Source organism: Osmerus eperlanus, unplaced genomic scaffold (assembly GCF_963692335.1).
Source record: "Osmerus eperlanus unplaced genomic scaffold, fOsmEpe2.1 SCAFFOLD_287, whole genome shotgun sequence".
Taxonomy (NCBI): Eukaryota; Metazoa; Chordata; class Actinopteri; order Osmeriformes; family Osmeridae; genus Osmerus; species Osmerus eperlanus.
Genome location: NW_026911358.1, coordinates 27,858 through 33,741, shown reverse-complemented (window position 1 = coordinate 33,741; position 5,884 = coordinate 27,858). Strand labels below are relative to the sequence as shown.

Here is a 5,884-nt window from a genome sequence, read left to right as displayed (position 1 = left end):
AAAGCTGCTGGCTGAGGCTGCTGATGATGCATTATGAAAGCAGGCACCTGAGAGCAGAGGAGCCGGGTGCTCGACTCGGGTGAATCGGACACTGAACCAGCCTGACTGCATGCTCTCTCCTGCGTCTCCTCGGACCATCTGCGGTTCTGCCTGCAGGTGTCTGTCTCGGTTACTTAGGGTCATGCCCAGCGTGGGCCATGCAGCATGTACAGTGTAGTCCAGTGACTGAACAGCAATGCTGGGAAACCCATCCAAGACAATTATGGTTAACTAGTGCACCTTGCAGCGCTGCCTGGTCATGCGTTGGAGCACAGCGTGAACCCAGACATTGGATTTGGAGTTGTTGTATTATGTAAGACTCGATTTTAACGATGCGGTCGGAATTATTCTTTTCCTGTCCTTGTTTTCTCTCTCACTCACTCACTCTTTACCTCTTGTTCTCTCCTGCAGCTGCTGTGTCAGGAACATCTCCCTGGGTGGATTGTACCAGCGCGTCAATTCTAGCAGAGCCCCCCTCCCCTCCCCTCAAAAGCCCCCCCCTCCCCTCCAGTCCACTCACCAACTGACAGCCTCCGACCGACATCAAAGGTACCTGGTTCCTCCTCACCTACGCTTCTTCCTCCAACTGCCTCTAATCATCCAATTGAACACATCATTGAGCCAATTGCTTGACAGAGGGGTTTGCGCTGGATGTTTGAAGTATAGGTAAACTTATACCTGCTCCATTTCTTTTGAAGAACTTATGGTTTACGATTTACAAACAATTAAAAAACCTATCCTTGGGGCAATTGCTTATACAGTCATTAGCATGATTGAGGCCACCCCGGCAAATGACCTTAAAATATCAGTCTTTACACTCGTGTTATTTTTACTTCTCCTCCCTGCCAGCACATTTCTAGTATTTAAATAAAGAGACCATGTTTGTTCCGGTCCAGTCTCTAAATGCATATTCCACTGTGTAATTGAGCGTTTGAAGTTTATCAAGTGTGCATTTTGACACTGTAAGCGACAGTAATTGCCAGGTGGATATCTCACACTGCAGACCTTCTGTCTGACAGAATACATTTTCCCTTTTCGTATTATTGCCGTAAGTGGTTAATGTCAGAATGACCTATTATTATTTATGAAAAAAACAAAAGGCACAGCACCGTACCTGATGAACAGAGCTTCAACCCAACACTTAAGGAGTTGGTGTGTTCATGAAGTCATTTCTTTCTTCCACACAGACTTCAATGAATGACAGAAAAGAGGGGTAAAGGGAAGGTGCTGAACAATGTCTTCATATCGTTCGTCAAGATTTAAATTTGCTAAGGTTTTTCCTTTCAGGAATCACTCTGCTCAACCAACCAGCGGATTAGCATACACTTGAACGCCTTGTAAAGGGAAAGGAGTTCTTTAAATCCCATTGGAGAAGGTTGGTCGGGCCACAAGGCATTTTAAAAAGAAAGAAAAAAAAAACTAGAGAGAAAGTCAGGCCAAATTTCGTTTTCTGCCCCTATACTTCAAACAGGCAAATTGCTTCTGTTACGAAATCACCAATACCACTTAGAATATTAGGCATTTATTAGAAATGACAACGCACTCTAATCTTGAGTCGTATGTCACCATGAAGCCAATACGTATCGATCCCCGCAGCTAACCCCAGAGGCTGACGAAGTTGCCTCCCCTACTGTACACACTGTACACCTCCAGATAATGAAGGGTTCACCTTGCTGCCAGCCATATTGACCCGTCGTGTCCCCTTTGTCTCACATCCGACAACACAGTAGATTCTGCTGTTCCAGCCTTTGTTGTTCCAGCCGGATGTTTATCTAGTTTTTTTTTGTGTGTGGCAAACCTCGCATTATATTGTGTTTATGCCACATTTGGCAAACCATGGCAGTAAAAGCTGTTGTGTTTATGTAGAAGTGGTAATCCCTGGAGTGTATACAGCTCCAGTATCTCGCATTGTGATGAAAAAGAACATAGTCAGTCGTTGAAAACAACTCTGTCTGGGATCTCAGGTGGGAGAAGGGCTCCACCTCACTCTCGCCCCAGCCCTGTCCAGATATAGGAGCAGGTGTTTGTAAGTGGTCCTTTGTTCCACTGAGACATGCCTCCTCAGAGGGGGTATCAGATGGGTTTAGACAAGGAATTAATTTCGACGGCAATTATAGTCCCTAGAAAGGATAAATCCAGGAAGAGAGAGGGGGGGAGTGGCGAAGGGATAGGCTGGGATAGCATACCACCCATCCTTAATCAGGTGAGTGTCTCTCACAGAGATCAGGCCACTGATGGTCTCACTCAATTACACTTAACCACCAACCCCCCACCATCCATCCATCCTGGTACCCCCCCGGGCCCAGCTCCACCCCCACCCCGCCCAGCCCAGCCCCATGTCTGGCCCACACACCACTTCAGGGTTGGGGTGCCTCTCTAATGCAGACAGCCTCTCTTTGTTCCCAGCCCCATTAAAGACGGCGTGATTAATTTTCTCTGAAAACCTCGTAGCTGGCCTATCAGGGACTTTTTTTTGTTGAGGTCCTTCTGTGGAAGGCTAATATGAAACCCAATGTTTGTGGGAGATAGAGGGATGTTTGGCACGAGGCTTGCGGCGTTGTGCTTGTTTCCTGTCATCAAATCTCAAGAGGCATTCTTGAGAGGCTGTTGTCAAGAATTTGAACATTTTGTCCCTTGCTTCACCCCTTGCTTCACTGAATTTTCGTGGGAAAAAAAAGGATATTCATTGTCGGGCCACAGGACTCCTAAAAACCCGACAAAACAGTTTTCATGGATTTATCGGCAAGTTTTCCTGTGATGCTTTGATGTGGGCGGCCGCTGAACCTCGTCTGACGCCTCGCCGTAAGAGTGGCAGCATGCAGGAACATTTATTACCTGGCTATTTTTAGCACCGAGGTCTGAAATACATTCATCCGTGAGGAGAGTCCCTGCTCTAGCAGTACTGGCGGGCTCTGAGCAAGGTGCTGCAGGGGCTCCGAGGTAGAAAACAACCTCTTTTTCTTCTTTAATTAAAGCTTACTTCGCCCCCTCAAGAGGGCAGAGTACAATCTAACCTGCTTGCTTTTATGAGGATTATTCCGATTTCTTGTTGATTTCAGACGTTTTCTTTTGAACTCTACGTAGAAGTCCCCTTTCGTTCTCGTAATTACCTCACCACGCAGGCAATGCCCGGCCTTCCAGTGAGCTGAGAGGGCTTACCAGTGTGTGTTTAATGCAGGGAACAACTGCGGTGTGGGTAATTGAGTATCGGGTTAAACACGGTGACCTTGGAGGTCTCCCCTTGGCCCCCGAGTCTCAGCAAGCAATCTACTTGCTGCGAAAGTTTTTTTTCCAACCTGGGCCGTTTTGGCTGAGGGGAATTCTTCAGATTCCCCTCCCCTGCGTTCTCCCCGTGGCTATTTAAAGCGAGGAATTTCGTGGCGGTGATAAGCTCCGCAGACGTAGCCAACGTGCCTTCCATGGTCCTTCTGGGACTCAGGAAACGGCGCCCCCACTCTGTGCCCAGCCCCTAGTCCCTAGGGAAGACCAATCATTGGAGCCACTCCAGAGTCTGTCATCAAGTCCGTCCAATCACCATAAGCCTCGCCGAATTCCTTTCAGATACTGAGTGTGGTACAAGGGCAATCTCAAAACGTAAATAAAATGTGGGGCTGCGGGCGGGCCTTTTCCATATTTTCCAGAGGCCACCCGCAGGACTGACGATGATAGCCATGGAATAAACCAAAGGTTTCTTTGAAAGGCAACAGGCGTGTATGGCACAGCTTTACTGCTGTGCGATTGTGGGCCTAGCCTCAATCAACCCTCTGTCAGTCTGGGGAGGGAAAAAGAATCGGAAGCGCCTTCCACCACCACCACCACCACCACCACCACGCTGTCTCTCCCCGCGACTGGAGCTCAGCTGTGAAATGTGGGCTTCTTGTACGGCGCGGCGAGCAGAGCGGTGTCAGACCATTCTAGATAAATAAATGATCATTGAGAAACAAACATCAAAGGGGGATTGTGTGCTTCAAAGGGAATAGGGGCCTTGCTCTCACCAGTTCCTGGGGAGAGCATCGAGTTGTGTTTATACCCACCGCACAGACACAGACACAGACACACACCTACTGTAATTCAACCTGGTTGGAATTCTAATCAAGACATCTGCATGGTGGAGCCCAAGCTGAGTCCTCTTCACATCTCCTGTCTCTCTGTCTGCTTTGCTCGGTCTCTCTCTCTCTCTCTTCTTTCTGCCGTTCTTTTTCGGCCTCTCTCTCTCTCGCTCTCTCTCTCTCGCTCTCCTTTGCCCGCCGCGTAAGCTGAAGAAATGTGTTTACACAGCCCGACGTGGAAGGCTAGCATGATAGCGTGTCACCTCTTGTTTCTCCAATCTTCCCCCATTTCTTCCACCCGGGCCCGTTCCCTGCTTTAACCCTCCTCTGATCTCCGCGCTTCTCTCCTCCCTTTTCAGCTCCTCTCCTCCTAGCCGTCCGGCTTCCCTACTCCCCTTTCATCTGCGCCGAGAGAGGGATGTCTGTTTTCTAACTCCTCTCCCTCCACTGGTATCCACTACATTATCTACTACAGTAAGTGGGGTTTTGCATTTAATATACCCAGTGTTGTGCCTCATTCGTCACTGTGCTCTCAGCTCCCCTGAGCCCATTCCACCAGTAATAATGTACATCAGGAGGATGCTAGTGGCTGCGGTGTTGTGCGTTTGTTTGCTTAGCCGAAGGTGAGGATGACGGCTAAATGGAGGAGATTGGTGTCAGCATGGTCGCGTCTGTGAAAGGCTGTGAGGGAGAATAGCCCGTCTTCGCTTTCCCAGAGTTCTGAATGGTCTGCATGTCGTGTATACGTACGGCGAGTTGATACATGTCCTGTGCGGACATGTATGGCGGTAACTCTCCTCATCCTGTGCCGACTCCAGGAGTCTGTGTCCAAACAACTGCCATTTGATTTGTCTTCAAATCATTTGTGTTTGTTTCGGGGGAAAGTCCATCCTGTCATATTGTGGTTGTGCCTGGTTGTGGTCGGCGCTGCAGGCCTGTCCTTGTGTTTGGAACGTGTGCAACATCAGCATGATACTTCCATCATTCGGTCCGTGCTGTTCCAACCCAAGTTGTGTTCGGTGTCCTTGTCTTCAGCCTCCTCGAACGAGACCAAAACATGCACCAGCAGCTTCTGGTCATCTGTCTGTATTGACCTGGTGCCCCCTGTCTCCCCCCCTTCCTCCTTGAGTTGCCCAAGACCAGTACCCCCCCCCATCTCTGCCTCAACCTCCACCCCAGCCTCCACCCCAGCCTCGACCCCGACCTCAGCCATGGAGGACTATGACGTGCGCTCGGCCGCCAGCATCATGGCGTCCGTGAAGGAGCAGGAGGCTCGCTTTGAGCGCCTGACCCGCGCCCTGGAGGAGGAGCGACGCAACGTCTCGCTGCAGCTGGAGCGCGCCAACCTGCCCGCCGATAGGCTGGCCGGCCCCCACGCCCCGCCCACCAGCCAACCGTTGGCTTGGCAGCAGGTGGTGATGCAGGTAACCTAGCTGTGCCCCGCCCGCTTCCCCCGCCCCCCGACACGGAGACCTGTTGCCCGGGCGACCTGCCGTGGCTCATCTCATTCCACCTCCATCTGAGAGGATGTCATCCCATCGCTCGGTCTGTGGCTCTGTATCTGTGGGTCATCTGTCCAGGGACTTAGCCCTCTTTACCATACGCTGAGCTATACCCCGAGCTACACTCCCCTATTGTGATTCCCACCGGGCCTTATCTGCTTGTCCGGTTCGGATCCATAGTGCTGGTGGTCCGCAGAGCTTCCCAAATCGGTCGCGTGCTTGACAACGGGGAACGGGGTGATGACATCAGCCGCTCTCCTTCCCCTCCGCCTCCTCCTCGTCTTCCCCCTCCCA

At 50.7% G+C, this 5,884-nt stretch overlaps 1 long non-coding RNA gene across 1 annotated transcript; it reads left to right on the top strand.

The window, feature by feature from the left end:
- The first annotated feature begins 536 nt into the window (after positions 1 to 536).
- LOC134015953 (uncharacterized) lies at positions 537 to 5,507 on the top strand. Its single transcript, XR_009929336.1, has 3 exons — positions 537 to 588; positions 4,448 to 4,562; positions 5,218 to 5,507. It is a non-coding gene; the product is annotated as an uncharacterized LOC134015953 (long non-coding RNA).
- The last annotated feature ends 377 nt before the right edge of the window (positions 5,508 to 5,884 follow it).